This window comes from Periplaneta americana, chromosome 3 (genome assembly GCF_040183065.1).
Source record: "Periplaneta americana isolate PAMFEO1 chromosome 3, P.americana_PAMFEO1_priV1, whole genome shotgun sequence".
Lineage (NCBI taxonomy): Eukaryota > Metazoa > Arthropoda > Insecta > Blattodea > Blattidae > Periplaneta > Periplaneta americana.
In genome coordinates this window covers 102,237,098-102,253,115 of record NC_091119.1, presented here as the reverse complement: position 1 = coordinate 102,253,115, position 16,018 = coordinate 102,237,098, and the positions used below count along the sequence as shown (strand labels likewise).

General features: G+C 39.0%; 1 protein-coding gene and 2 non-coding genes across 6 annotated transcripts in view; all 3 read right to left on the bottom strand.

Annotated features, from left to right (window-relative positions):
- Nucleotides 1-16,018, bottom strand: part of LOC138696340 (DNA polymerase alpha catalytic subunit-like) — a 575,659-nt gene that overhangs the window by 315,466 nt on the left and 244,175 nt on the right. For 2 of the 4 annotated variants that reach the window (XM_069821153.1, XM_069821152.1), the window contains one exon: nucleotides 11,023-12,292. The exons of the other annotated variants lie outside the window; for them this stretch is intronic. The gene's annotated coding sequence lies outside the window, so the exon portion shown is untranslated. Of the gene's footprint in view, nucleotides 1-11,022; nucleotides 12,293-16,018 lie in introns of those variants that run through there. 4 annotated transcript variants of the gene reach the window in all.
- On the bottom strand, nucleotides 8,806-8,878 carry TRNAY-GUA (transfer RNA tyrosine (anticodon GUA)). Its single transcript has one exon. It is a non-coding gene; the product is annotated as a tRNA-Tyr (tRNA).
- On the bottom strand, nucleotides 9,158-9,230 carry TRNAY-AUA (transfer RNA tyrosine (anticodon AUA)). The gene has a single exon. It is a non-coding gene; the product is annotated as a tRNA-Tyr (tRNA).

Here is a 16,018-nt window from a genome sequence, read left to right as displayed (position 1 = left end):
ATCCTGAGTTAGGTTCGGGCATGTGTTTGATTCCCGCTTGGGCTGATTACCTGGTTGGATATATTCTGAGGTTTTCCCCAACTCTAATGCGAATATCAGGTAATCTATGGCGAATCCTCGGCCTCATCTCTCCAAAAGATATGATATGATATATTTATTTGTCAGTCAACTTTACAATAGTTCTGGTGGACCATCACATTTATTCTTTTCCTTTAATACATAGGCCTACCACCATTTTCTATTAACATATTCATTTGCCAAGAATTTTCTGATTACTTCCTATTCTTCTGTTTTAAATCAATCGCTGTCTATTCTTCCTTATCTATCCTATTCTATTCTCTCTCTCATATCTAGACTGTCTGCCTTCCATTTCTCGCTTTCCTATAAAATGTTGCATATTCCCTTCCTTAATAATTTATATTCTTCATTTATTTTATTCTCTATTCTCAAATCTATCTACTCTTAATCATTATGTTCTAGTTATTTTTGTCCGAAATTATTTGTTTTCTCTATTTTACAACACATCACTTACTATTTCCCTGCTATTCTGTCCTCTATTTACGTATTTAACTTTTTCTCTTCACTTCACTCCTAAATTTCCTCTTTTATTATCTCTTTCCATAAATTTATTTCTATACTACTCCTACAGTTATAGTACCACATCTCTCCAAATATCATCTCGCTATCACCAACCCCATCGACGCTAAATAACCCAGTAATTTATACAGAGTCATTAAAGAACCAATTTAAAATAAGCACTACGACCTTTCAGTATTATTTATTGTGCTAACCCTCAAGCCAGGTACATTCCGGCTGACTACATCAAGGTTCGCTGCATGCACGGGTTTCGAGCAGGCAACACCACTCGTTCCTAGGTCAGCCCCTTCCGTGCGTCACAAGCCAGTACTTTCTAATGTTCATTCCATCTATAATGTCATGAATGCATTTATTGAATTTCTTTTCATATAGGTCTTCCACAATGTGGTTTGATCTGGTATGCATTTTTTAGAATATTTTCCCAAAAATCTGTTAAATTTGATATTTGTTTTTTTAACTTGGTTATTTAGCAACGCTGTGTCAACTACTGGGTTACTTACCGTCGATAGATTTGGTGATAGCGAGAGGGTATTGGCGAGATGAGGCCAAGAATCAGCAGGCAAACACGTTACCACCAGAGCTACGCTGCTGACAATGTTTGTTAAATTAGTGAATTGAATATATTAGCCGAGGTGATTGCTTCGCACAAATCTTCATGAAATGGGTTTAGTTTAGATTGTTTAAGAAGTTTTTTTCTTAAAATAACAAAACGAATTTTAAATTATTATATTATCACCATCGATTACTTGTAGTGAAATCTATATATAAAAAACACACCTTCGCAACTTTTCCCCTACATGCCTTTTTATTTTTACAGGACATTTGTGTTTCTTCCTATTCACGTGTACAATTACAGTATGCGTCAAAATATACAGTACTGGCTTTTAGAGAATCCGGAGGTTCATTGCCGCCCTCATAGGAAGCCCGCCATCGGTCCCTATCCTGAGCAAGATTAATCCAATCCCTACCATCATATCCCACCTCCCTCAAATCCATTTTAATATTATCCTCCCATCTACAGCTCAGCCTCCCCGAAGATCTTTTTCCTTCTGGTCTCCCTACTAACACACTATATGCATTTCTCATTATGAGAGGGAAACTCTATGTCACAGAGAATACACAAACGTTTTTTCCCCAGGTACTACGTAAAACACATCTTGACTATATTCGGAAACATATCTGCTAAATGTATTCAGACTACGCGACTTATGTTGCCTCATTTTTATTTATAAATCACGTACAAACAGTTACTTAAGAGCTCCTTATTACGCATGCTGAAGTTCTTTTCATCAAACTGTACTCATCTGTGGATGTGGTTGTGAAATGTTATGTTTTATTTAAAGACGCTCGCAACTGCAGAGGTTATATCAGCGTCGCCGGATGTGCCGGAATTTTGTCCCGCAGGAGTTCTTTTATATGCCAGTAAATCTACTGACATGAACCTGTCGCAATCAAGCACACTTAAATGCCATCGACCTGGCCCGGGATCGAACCCGCAACCTTGGGCATAGAAAGCCAGCGCTATACCAACTCGTCAACCAGGTCGACTATGTGGTTGTGACCCTCGCCGGTAATCAAAGGACTATGTAAGCACAATACTCCTTTTTACTGTTACATTTTCATAGCCCTACCGGTTCATTGTGGCAAACGAATGGTAGAAATTTTTTCACTTGTTATCTTCCTTTGTTTACTACAGCTATAAACGGAAAATAAGTACTTGTAATGCGTTTATACAGTATATATTAAATTCTAGTTTATGACAAATCTAGTGTATCAAGTTGTCTGATGAAGACTATACAATGTATTCGCATGAATACGTTACAAATTTACAGTGTTAATAAAGGGTAGTAGATAGCACTTCATGCAGGGAAAATCCACTAAAATTGAAATAGCGAAACAATTTCAAAATATATGGGGATATGCCTTCTGTCCTTTTAAAAGGACATATAAGTTTTCGTCATTGTCATGTCGCAATGAATAGATATTTCGAACGCATTGTGGTTTCACATTCTTATCTGATTTGCGTCTCGGATGCCATAGCTGAAATAAACGGACAATTCTCACGTCCATATCTCAAACTCAACGGTGACCAGAACTCTAATTACCAGTCTTACCACACCTAGCAAGCCTCTAATTAAGACCAGTAATAGTGACACCTGTGAAAAATCAAATGCGTTAACTGTAAGGAGGGTAATTTGAAACATTGACAACTGTCCTTTTAATAGGACAGTAGGCATATCTGGGTTAATAAAGGGGGTGAGAGGGAGCAATGTGCCACGTGTAAGTGATGCTGGCACTGTTTATACGTCAGAAACCAGTATGCGCTCGCGCCACCCTGCAAACTAGGCTCCGTTTGCCTACTAATGCTGTACGGAAAGCTGTTGATATAATAATAATTTCTCATACAATTTTTTGAACTATTGTCTTTATTTCAATTATTAGATATGCATTATTGAACAAACGGTAGCAGAAGTTTCTTCCAGGGACTTATATTGAAGGTAGTATTCGATTACAGGTTGAGAATGTGTTCCTCATATGAAGGAGTCAACTTTATCATCGCATCATTTTCGCGTAGAAAGGGCAATAGCCTTCTTCTTACTCCCAAGCACTGATGAATTCTACTGAATATGGTATGAGCTACGTGACGTCGTATGCCGATGCGAGACCCAGTCGACATGCTGGTGGGAAAAGAGCAATCAACTGGAGGCCTCTTGCTAGTCTGGAAATACGCAGATTGGCTTACATCAGGCCTGCACAAGGTTTGTGCTCTCCGAGCCGGCTCACAGCTCATGAGCGGAATGCAGATATTAGCTGCGCTCTGTGTAAGGGTGGACTGGAAGAAGGGGTGATCTCGTACAAATTTACACAAAAGAAACTACTAGCAAGAGTGTTTATGAAATGAATTCCCGTTCAGAGTTTACAAAACTATCTTAAACTATTATTAATTAATAAAGAAATATTTATTTCACAGAAATAATAGAAACTCTATAGCTACTTAAATATACAATATCATTTGCTATATTTTTATTTATCAGTACATCAAAACGATGTTTTATGCTGTTGGCAGCTGAAAGGAACAGTACTGATCTAATGAAACATCAGTTGCAGAATGATGTTCGGTGCCTGCCTTTATTAAAGTTGATAATAGAAAACAGTTGCTCACAAATATAAATGTTGAGATAAACATAGCAATCATTCTCACAGTCAGCCTGTGTAGTCGAGATATTATTGCTGAGGTTCAGTCTTGTAAAACTTAACCAGACTAATAGTATTATTCAAACGGTCTTTAGCCCTTAGGTCACACTGAAGATCAGTTAAGTTCAAGCTGTAAATCGTTAAACGTTAAATGTTATGTTTTATTTAATGACGCTCGCAACTGCCGAAGTTACATCGGTGTGCCGGAATTTTGTCCTGCAGGAGTTCTTTTACATGCCAGTAAATCTACTGACATGAGCCTGTCGTATTTAAGCACACTTAATTGCCATCGACCTGGCCCAGAATCGAACCCGCAACCTTGGGCATTGAAGGCCAGCGCTATACCAACTGCGCCAACCAGGCCGACTTGTAAATCGTATGACATTTTTTGAATTGGGGTTGAAGGAATTTATTATGATAACTTTAAAATTCTTTCCAATTAAGACAATATCTTGGAACCTAGAATTAAATCCATTTTGAATTTCAATTAATATTTGGACATAATCGTTTAACATGGCTTCATTACGAATAGTTTCTATCGTTTGAAAGTGAGCCATATTACCTTCCTGTAAGTTTAGGACTGAAATCCCGTAATTTATTCAACATATCAACAATGAACTGGCCTTTTCCGTAAAGAGAAATATTTAAATTGTTGAAGATTAATAAATTCTAACGTACCCTACCTCATGTAATAATGCAACTTTCAACTCCTAAACATCTTTACTGCGATCTTCAACAAAAACATCGTATCTGTATGTGTTGACTAGTAATGACGCATTATATTATGTTTTCCTCTTTCTTTCAAACTTTTGTGGGAGATAAAGCACTGAGTATTGACGCCAGCTGCTGTGAAGAAATAACCATTTTCCAATGCAAAATTAAAAGAATTTGCCTGATGTTCACTTTTCCAACTTTTAGATTCCTCCCTTATGTAGCCGTAGATAGGCAAAGTGAAATAGCTACTGATAATACACACTACACCAGATAGGTGCGTGGACTATCGTCTAACTATAGCAGGAGTACGTCATTCTGACGTATCTTTCCGACGAGCTGTTAGGCTTGCTTGCTGAATTATTTTCTTAGTAATCGCATATATGCTATTATTTTCGATAAAAGAAAGTACAAAATGATTTGACTTCACACTGTTCAACAGTGATTTTTAACCTCCCAGAAACCATCGGCGTGGTTCAGGCGGTAGCGCGTTTGCCTCCTGATCCGGAATTGCGCTCAAGCATGGGTTCGATTCCCGCTTGGGCTGATTACCTAATTGTGTTTTTCTGAGGTTTTCCTCAATCGTAAGACGAATGTCAAGTAATCTATGGCGAATCCTCGGCCTCATCTCGTCTATTGCCAATTCGCTATCACAAATTTCATCGACGCTAAATAGAACCTAACCTAGTAGCTGAACGTCGTAAAATAACTAATTAAAAAAATTAACGTCCCAGCAGCGGCTTGCATAATTCCAACAGCGTCTGTCAGTAATTCTGTACTATCATCCTGCTTTTTCGCTCGTTTTGGAGCCCTGTGTCATCTTGTGTATTCACTGGCACGTTCCGTTGTTTTTATTATAAGTAATAGTCAATATCACCAGGTTTCCACAAGACAGGGCATAATTTATGAGGTCCAGTCTACTTCAGACCACTCCATGCTTAGGGTGTGCGCGCTTCACGAGACAAACGGCAACGAACCCGTCCACACTGCGGCAACGAATCCCTTTGTGTTCGCGAGAAAACCCGACAGGGAACGGATCGCTGCGCGGCATTTGAGGTGTGCGCGTTCTGGCCGCAGCGCGTGCTTGAAATCGCGTACAAACGAGCGAACGAGGCCTCGAATTCTGTTCAACCCTTGTTGCATTACTGCCGCAGCGCGCCCGTGTATTCCCGGCCTTAGACGGCTCTCCCGCTCCGAAGGAGCGGCCGCTCTCAATGAGCGCCGTTTGTGCAGGCCTGGCTTACATCAATCTTTTTCCTATGGGTCGCTCACTATCATGCACTCTACCCACTTCTTGGAGAATATTTCTTGTATCAACTGCAGTCGAATAATGTTCTATAAGTGTGTGAAGAAAATTAAAACGACCATCCTGCGCTAATGTGGACCTTTCCTCTATGAAACAGCTCTGCTTGCAAACCGACAGTTTCCTTGCATAGACCGCTTGAATACGACAATCAAGATCATTTTTCAAAATCCTTTCCGAGGCCTAAATCTTAATATTACTTACTTACTTACTTACTTACAAATGGCTTCTAGAGATCTCGGAATTTCATTGCCGTCCTCATATAAGCCCGTCATCGGTCCCTATCCTGAGCAAGATTAAACCAGTCCCTGCCATCATATCCCACCTTCCTCAAATACATTTTAATATTATCCTCCCATCTACATCTGGCCTCCCAACTAACACTCTATATGCATTTCTCATTATGAGAAGATAACTTTATATGTCACAGAGAATACACAAACAGGGTCATTACATAATTAATTCGGATTTATGCCAAATAATTGCGAAAACTATGGATGCAATATATTTATACAATCATGAATCGAAAGAAAAAAACTGAAGGATTATTTTTCCATTGTAACTCTGGCGCGTGTAGACAGACGGCAGCACAAGCATAATTTTCAAAATAGTGACTATGCAGCAGAAAGTGTTGGCAGTTTTGGAATATTTCATTTAGTGTTGTGCCCAAAAGGCAGGTCTTTCAATGCAAAGTCAGCTTCCTCCAGTCTTTCCTATTTTCTGCCGTCCTCTTTGTCTCCTCATATGATTCATATGTCTTAATGACGCCTATCATTTGATGTCTTCTTCTGCCACGAACTTTTATCCCGTTCATCATTCCTTCCAGTGCGTCCTTCAATAGGCAATTTCTTCTTAGCCAGTGACCCAATCAATTACTTTTCCTCCTTGTGATCAGTTTCAGCATCATTCTTTCTTCATCCACTCTTTCCAATACAGTTTCATTTCTTATTCTGTCTATCCACTTCACACGTTCCATTCTCCATATCCACATTTCAAATGCTCCTCTCCTCTCCTCTCCTCTCCTCTCCTCTCCTCTCCTCTCCTCTCCTCTCCTCTCCTCTCCTCTCCTCTCCTCTCCTCTCCTCCGTAATGTCCATGTTTCTGTCCCATACAATGCCAAACTCCGTACAAAGCACTTCACTAGTCTCTTCCTTAGTGCTTTTTGCAGAGGTCCGCAGAAGAATCTAATTTTTATATTAAAAGATTCCTTGGCCATTTTTATCCTCCTTTTACTTTCTGGCAGCAGCTCATGAGAAGTCATTTCCTTTTGTTACCGTACAGCTTGCGTTCCGGAGAAAATACCCTGGAACTTCACCGCCAGGTCACCAAAGTGTTCTGCGATGGCAACGTTAATTTAAGGTAACTGGTACCGAGAGTAAAGATAAAAGCAGTGGACGCCCAAGGGTTTCTGCCGAAACAGTGGAGCGAGTTTCATTCGCAGCCCTTAGAAATCAACATACCGCGTCAGTCGGGAACTTGATATTCTGCAACAGACTTAATGGAAAATTTTACGAACCCGATTGCGAATGAAACCGTACTGCATACAGTTACTGCAAAAGTTAAAACCGGAAAACCTCGTTAAACGATATAAATTTTGTAATTGCATTAAGGCTGATATGGAGGAGAATGATGGCTTTGATGACTTTCTAGTGGTTAGTGACGAGAGCACATTTCACTTGACTGGCAAAGTTAATCGCAATAATGTGCGCATCTGAGGTAGGCTACTGAAAAACAACTTCTGACATTGCAACATGAACGAGATTCTCCAAAAGTGAATGCGTTTGCCGCAGTGTCTAAAACAAAGGCATACGATCGTTTTTTTTTTTTTTTTTTTTTTTTTTTCCATGGAGACAACTGTGACCGGTATGATGTCATTTCTCGATATGTTGTTTCCTCAAGTGACTGAGGATTCCAACTTGATGAAGCGCCGCCCTATTGGCACACTGAAGTGCGTCGCTATCTGAACACAGAACTCCTTCGCCGTTGGATTGGGCGATGCGCTGAAGATGACTTAGCGTTGTTACAGTGGCTTCCTAAATCCCCCAACCTAACGGTCTGTGATGTTTTTCTCTGGGGTTGTGTAAAAGACATAGTGTACTTGCCACTACTACCAGCAACTTTGGTTGAGCTCAAGGATCCCATTACAGATGCATTTACGACCATTACAACGGATATGCTACTGCGTATGGAACGCACTTCAATATCGCGTCGATGTGTATTGTGTAATGCAAGGAAGCCTCATCGAACACTTGTGGAGGTGTGTCCTAAACTTGGACAGTTTCTGTTAATTTTATGTATCATACATTATTCTAAGCGTTACATTATTTTATGCATCCGCTTAAAAGCTTATGAAGAAGTTGTAATTGCCCTGTATAAGAGTATAATGGAGTGGGAGCAATGTATTCCCATGTTTCAATTAGAATTATAACCACAACATAATTTCATTGGGACTAACTCGAGTTCAAAGCCATTTTCTGAATTGGAATTGATCTACCCACATCTACCTCCACCATTTTAAACGTTAAAAGGATAGGAAACGCAGCTCTCTCGTTAACTTTAATTAAATTAGATACCACGCAGACAATTCCTCAGTAAGTCCCTTCTTTTTATTGTGTGTATGTAATTAATAATAACTGGTGAAATTCGACTAAGAAATTCCAAATTCTTCAATAACATAATGTATTATAAAACAGTTTGGGATTAACTCGGACTTATGCCATATCGGAAATGAAACATATCTACTCACATGCACGTTAGGGTTCCCAGATATATGGAAAAAAATACGGGACACTTATCAGTTATCACTGAGTAAGTTCAGTAGGCCTATGCACACCCATCAAATATGCCAATCTTTCAAAGTATGTGTGTAGTAAAGTTTACTATACAAACACATTACTAACTAAGGGTAAGTAAACAAATAGTAAACACAATTGTTGGGGAGCATATTTGCATTAAGTTTAAGCTCCTTTATGTAATTAATATTTGAGGAGAAAAATTCGCTTCGGCGCCGGGGATCGAACCCGGGTCCTTGGTTCTACGTACCAAGCGCTCTGACCACTGAGCTACGCCGAATTCAATCCACAGCACCGGATCGAACCTTCCTCCTACAATGTTATTTGCCTTTTGTGGCCTGACTCCAAGTTGGGCATATATGTTGACGTTTATATTTCAACTGCCATTATCTAGGAGCGCACTCAGCTGAGTGACTAATGGCCGGGATTCCGCAGTAAAGTGCACAGCAATCTGTACAGAATAATGCACTGCTAGCTGGACGAATTTACTAAAGATGTTATTAAATGGTCCAACAGAATAATATCTGTTATAGTGACAATATTTTCGGACAAAAATTCGCTCCGGCGCCGGGGATCGAACCCGGGTCCTTGGTTCTATGTACCAAGCGCTCTGACCACTGAGCTACGCCGAATAGCTGCGGAATCCCGGCCATTAGTCACTCAGCTGAGTGCGCTCCTAGATAATGGCAGTTGACTTGAAATATAAACGTCAACGTATATGCCCAACTTGGAGTCAGGCCACAAAAGGGAAATAACACTGTAGGAGGAAGGTTCGATCCGGTGCTGTGGATTGAATTCGGCGTAGCTCAGTGGTCAGAGCGCTTGGTACGTAGAACCAAGGACCCGGATTCGATCCCCGGCGCCGGAGCGAATTTTTCTCCTCAAATATTAATTGTCACTATAACAGAAATTATTCTGTTGGACCAATTAATAACATCTTTAGTAAAAATCCTTTATGTAAGTTGCCTTCAAATTGCTTTTACTAAGTTATTACAGAAATAGCTACAAAAGACTCTACTCACCTTGGCCTTGGCCTTCTCTGAAGAATTAATTTCACTTAACAGTTTATTTTGAAGAATCATGTCATGAAAAGCAACACAATCTTCACTAAAGAATAATTTTACAACAAGCATTGATTTTACTGTTCTTACAGATAATTTATTTTTCTCATCAGTCCATAGAGCGCTCATGTGAGAAAATAATCTTTCGACACATGCATTGTTTCATGGATACACATAATGAATTCCACTACCCTATTCAAATTTGAGAGTTCTTCTTCAGTACTTTTAAAAAGATACACCCAGACATCATCTAAACATTTGGTGTTGCCATACTCGCCTTGAGAAATTAATAACTCGCAATAATATTGTTTTATAATAGTCCATCTACCTTCAATGATGAAGTGAGATGTTTGTAATTTGTAATATAGAATATACATTGTAACTTTTCCGTTTTTTTTTCTGAGTTTAGAACTCTAAAATACGGGACGGAAAGCTGCCCCGAAGACTTTTCTCGGACAACGGGACGCATTAGCTCAAAACGGAACGATCCCGTATTTTACGGGACGTCTGGGAACTCTAATGTACGGCTTAAGTGAAAGAAAAAGCAATTATTTTATTTATTTACGGAAAAAACGAGTAAATAATGCGGAAAAACAAACAACGGTGAAATTATCGGTCATCTGCTGTCCAGGTTTCCCTTGCAACGAAGTATTTATTTATTGTGTATAATAGTTTGATAAATTTTGAATCCAGTGTTGTGTTGATTTCTGCAATTATGCTTCTCACTAGAGGGGAAGGTGTTTATTGTCGAAGAATATTTCCGGTAATACGGAGTACTGAAATTACAATCATACTTTGAAAATTAAGATAAGTCGTTATTATGCAAGGCGATATAAGAAATTCCGTACGATGGCACTTCTCGACGACGGCTAACACTGTTGTGGTATTTGGTGCCGAATTGTTAAATCGCTCCTGATACTGCTCTTTGACGTGATGTACAGTACGATTATTTAGTCCTGACAGTCGCCGGAGATGTGCGCGTGAAACAGGCGAGTCCATTTAGTTACGCCAAGGGGTGTTTGGGTTATTCACTCGCTTGCCTTTACCGACCGTTCGCTCTATCTCTACTCCGGAACTCTCCCCACTCCTCCTATTACTTCCCTTCTTTCGCGTCGCTGAGCTGTCAGGACTAAATAATCGGTCTGGTAAGTTCGGCCCATTCTGACGCCACACTCCGTATAACCGCAAATAATGCTTGACAATAAATAGGCCTACCTTCTTCTCTGTTATGAGAATTATAATTGCACTGAATTCACAATATGTCAAACTATTACATAAATAAATAAATGCTTCGTTGCTAGGGAACTGGACAGCAGATAAGCAATATTTCAGTGCAGTTTTTTTGTCGTATACCTTATATTTAGAATTAGGAAACGAATCTTTATGCAGAATGAAAAGTAATTAAACTGACAAACTCCGGGAGGTTGTATGGGACATCGAAATAAACAGTTTTCTCTAATATCATACTGTGCTCTGAGACACTATTTTGCGAGAACACCAGATCTTAATGTAACACAAACCATTGCCATGCTTTATTGCGTGAGTCTCTTATAAAACATTTACACACCAAAACCACTGCAAAAGTTGTTCAGAAATACCTCCATTGACCTGTACACAAAGATTACATAGGCGGAACATGGATTGTCTAACGCAGTGAAAGACTTAAGGATTATCGTTTGTTTCCCCTGCTACAACAAATATCCGTACCACCAGCCCGGTTTAATAAAGCACTGCACTGTGTCAAGATGTACAACAAAATGTGTATTTGTAGAGTCGTCATGAACTGAAGAACGCATACACCTTCTGCCGGTTTAATAAAACCTCAGGAAAATATGACAAAGAAAACCGTTTCTTTTGGTGTCCCTTACAACCTCCCGGAGTTTGTCGATTTAATTACTTTTCACTCTGTATAAAAACGAATAGGTAGTGACAAAGTCTATACGTATAGCAGTCTTTTACGTTTTCATTATACATATTATGTCGAAGAATTTCAGTGTTTTCAAAATTAATTTCAATGACATACACACAGATTTTCAGATTATTATAGACATCGAAAAATGGATTTAAGTACGCTGCTCATTTCTTAAAAACAAAATCACAATTTTCTCATAACATTATCTATAAATACATTTTGCAGAACATAATTTACATTAAACATAATTACTTTGCTAGCTATAACAGATATATCATGTAAATTAGGTAGTCATATAGTCAGGAGATTGAAAAATTGTGCTATAATAATAACAATAATAATAATAATAATAATAATAATAATAATAATAATAATAATAATAATAATGGAATTTAACTCAGGAGGCACGGATGGCCCAGCACTGCGACCTATTGAGATCTATTGCGCTAACCCTCTATATGGAATGAGTTGCATGCCACAGATACCCTACGCGCACCGCCCTAACCACATGACTTCCTTAACGACCGGTCCCTACAGCCGACAGAATCCATATACCATTCCTCCTTCGGCAAATTCCCCCAACGCTACCCTGTCGGTCCGGCGAAGCTCCTCTCCCGACTAGGTCCGCCTCGGGTGTCATTGCAGAAGCCATCCAACATCGCTGAACTACATTCCACGGAGGCCGGTCGAGAGAGTCAGCAGAGGCCGCCGGTAGATTGATCTGAAAAACCAGAAACGGGATGATGAGGAAAGGATGATGGGGGAGATAAGGAAGTGGCGACTGATATTTCATAGTAACTCATCGAAAATAGTTTGGAGAGGCCGAGACGTAGATGGAAGGATAATATTAAAATGGATTTGAGGGAGGTGGGATATGATTGTAGAGACTGGATTAATCTTGCTCAGGATAGGGGCAGATAGTGGACTTATGTGAGGGCGGAATGAACCTCAGGGTTCCTTAAAAGCCGCAAGTGAGTGAGTGAGTGAGTGAGTGAGTGAGTGAGTGTTCGAAAATTCCGCAGACAACCTGCATGCACTTTGAACTCTCTTGGTAATATTGCGTGTTGTTCTTGAAAACTGCAGTATCAATAATGTCAGACGTGAAATCGTCACCTATATTCACGTTTTTTGTATACTTCGCTTGTCATCTATCTCCATAAACCAAAATGTAAGGGAGTGAGAACTGGAGACCTTGGAGGCCAATGAACAGAACTACCGTGGCCAATCTTTCGTTAAGGAAAAGTTGATTTTTGCATATTGTGTCATCTCTCGGATATGTGAAGAAGCTCTGTCGTGCTGAAAGAACATCGGTTGCCTCGTAGGTGGTGCCTTGTTGGTATCACTTGTGAGATTCAGAGCTGTCTTGGGACAGTTGATTAAAAACAATAAAGATGGAGCTTAACCTCTTAATCAGAATACTGGGAGTGACACGTAGTTTAATGGCGTTATTTACTAGTTTTGAAAAGCCACGTACAACCCTTATTTAATATTTTATTCATACTCAGAAATAAAATTTCTCCTCCCATTGCGAATGGAAGTTTCTTTTCTTCACAATCGACACGGAATAACACGACTTCGATACAGACATTGCGAAGGTACAAGCGCCATTGATACCATCGTTCCTCTGTCATGCAGATGATAGTGGAAGGAGTTGAAGTAGAAAGCATTACGTCTTACAGTGATCAATGCTCGCAACTCATGTTTGCATCACAACTCGCTAAAAGACTTGTGGTGTAGTTTCTCGACTAACGGTGCGCCTCACTAGATATGGAAACGTATTTACTAGTACTCGGAAGTAGATGAAATATCATCTTTTCTTCTGAAACATCAGACAATGCAGGATGCAATATAAACTCGTTTCACTTCAACACGAACAAATATAGTACACTTTCATTTTGCATTTTTCAATATTTTATTCTTTGTTGGTAATTTTTTTAGGAAATATTCTACTTTCTGTTGCATTTTGCCTTTTTTTTTAAAGAACCTTTTTTACAGTGTAATTCTAATCTAAATTCGAGAACCTACTGCATATTTCTTACGCCTTATGCAATTGCCTTGCGTCATGCTGGGATTTTCCTTATGGTTTCACCAGCCTTGTCTCCTGATTACGTGTGTTAATTGCTTCCTCCCATTCAACGCAAAGTAACAAATACTGCAGCTGCAGTGCCCTCAGTCAGCAATTTATCAAGACTTGTTGGCTGATAATCAAATTGAGGAAAGTTTGGCGTTTATCAATTGTAAGTTTTCAATTTTAGCAAAAACAATAACATGGATAGAGAAAGGAAATAAGAGCATTAATTCAGTTGTCAAAAGGATTAAAGGTGTCGAAAAACATTTCCAACTATGTTGAGGAAAAATTGGACATGAAGTCAGAGTGAAAATTAAAGTTTGTGTACATATATGTATATATACATACTGTATATATGTATATATATTGGAAAGCAACATTGAATACCAGTCAAGTCAATGTCTAAAGTAGTTAAAGTTCTGCAAGTTGCAAATTTTGACTTCAGTGCTTTTAATGAAGATTTTTTTCATCGGATGCCTGATGAGTTCAAGTATGAGCCCATGACTTCAGTTGAAGTAGAGAGTAGTTTTTCAATATATAGAAATGTCTGTCAGGATAACCAGCGATCCTTCAAACTCGAAATCTTCCGAATGGCGATGGCTATTTACTGCAATGCTGAATGAGAAATAGGTTCCGAAATTGTTTATTTTTCCTAATATTTAAATTTGCATTGGTGTAGTTTCGGAGATACCACCACCCACAATCACCACCACTACCACCATTAAAATCTTGGTCTTTGTTTATTTTAATTTCATATTTTCAGATATTGAAGGTATTTTTTCGGTAATTTTAGGTAATTAATTTCCGAGTCCTATTTACTACCTAACAGAAGTATTAGTTGTTGTTTGACAATAGCTATTTTTACATGAAAATCAACTGTACAACAACTGCTACTTCAAAATAGTTATTCACAATGTTATAACAAGCATTTTTGGATTGTAACGCACAACGAACCACTCAAAGCACATGTAGTACTTAACCATCCTTTATTGTAAATGAAATTCCTCACTCTTCCGTTTTTGCAGTTGGTGATGTCCAATAGCGCCCATTTGAATGCTGTAATTGAAATACTTGCATTGGTTGCAAATGAATGCGATGAAACGTGCACTGTTGTGCTTACAATGGGGTTATTTACCTACTTTACCGCGGGCCCGCGGATATGGCGCCGGTGGTTACGGAGGTTACTCCCGCTTGATTGTTGCTCTCATAGTCGCCCGTTCAGCTTCGTGAGAAATCAATGGCATGTACACAAACAAAATTAGCTTGCCTGAATTATTGGAGATTCTGATAATACTACCCCTCAGCACAAGTGTAAGGATCAGTCCCTGTCTGACTCTCGAAAAGCCAAGCCAATACTATCCCTTCATCCGAAATAATTCAACATTCACAGAGATTTTGGTTTACCACAAGTAGTTGAGACAGTCATTCATGAGTACCTACCATCATCTCTCTCTGGATATGTCATGTAATATATTTGTCATTAAGCATTTCTTTCGGCGAGATGATAATTCACAGATTTTGCATACAGTGCCAATCCAACTTATTACATGACAATTTATGCGAGTCATATCTTAATTCATTCTTTCACTCATGTACTTTTAAGTGTATCTTTGTCACTTCTCACTCCTCACACTACCTATCTATTATGTCCCTACTTCTCATACTAGTGAAGATCCACTATCGGCACCCACACTTATTCCAACCCCTTCACTTCACTTGCCATTGACATCCTTGTCTCCCTCCTACTATCTAATTTTTCTCTCTTTTTTCTCGCACTACTTCCACAGCGCACCAACTCCTTAAGTCATATTGTTTCTTCTTGCTATTATCTCCTCTTTTTTCACCACAGCCCCCTGATTCTGTTTCACCCCTCCTCGACTGCCTCGTCGTTGTTTTCTCATCACGCTGTAATTCTCTTATACTCTTCGGTATAGCCCCCAATTGCTGACCGCTAATCTTCTCCGGTTTCGCTGTGGTCGAATTTCTCTCTGGATATTGTCTTTTAACTCTTCAAAGATATGGAAATTTCTTATACTATGTTTTTAAAAATGTACATTGGTAAAAGTAACGTGTGGTCTGTTGGGAACGCGCTAAGCCACAGTCAAACTTTTTACTCTGTCACCAGATTCATTCTTAACCAGTGTTGCCAAGTTTTTTCAGATGGGAATGCCTATAGATGTTCAAAAAATCCCCAAGATCAGTAAAAAATCCCCACTTCGGTCAACTCAAAACTCAAGCTCTCATTCTTTATCCATGCATTAATTCGACCTATATAAGATGGTGATAAATTGGTGATAAATTAAAAAAAATATATATTAATTTTACTTTCAAATCCATTTTTCCGGAAGTTTATTATTCTTGATTCAACACCAACTTTTT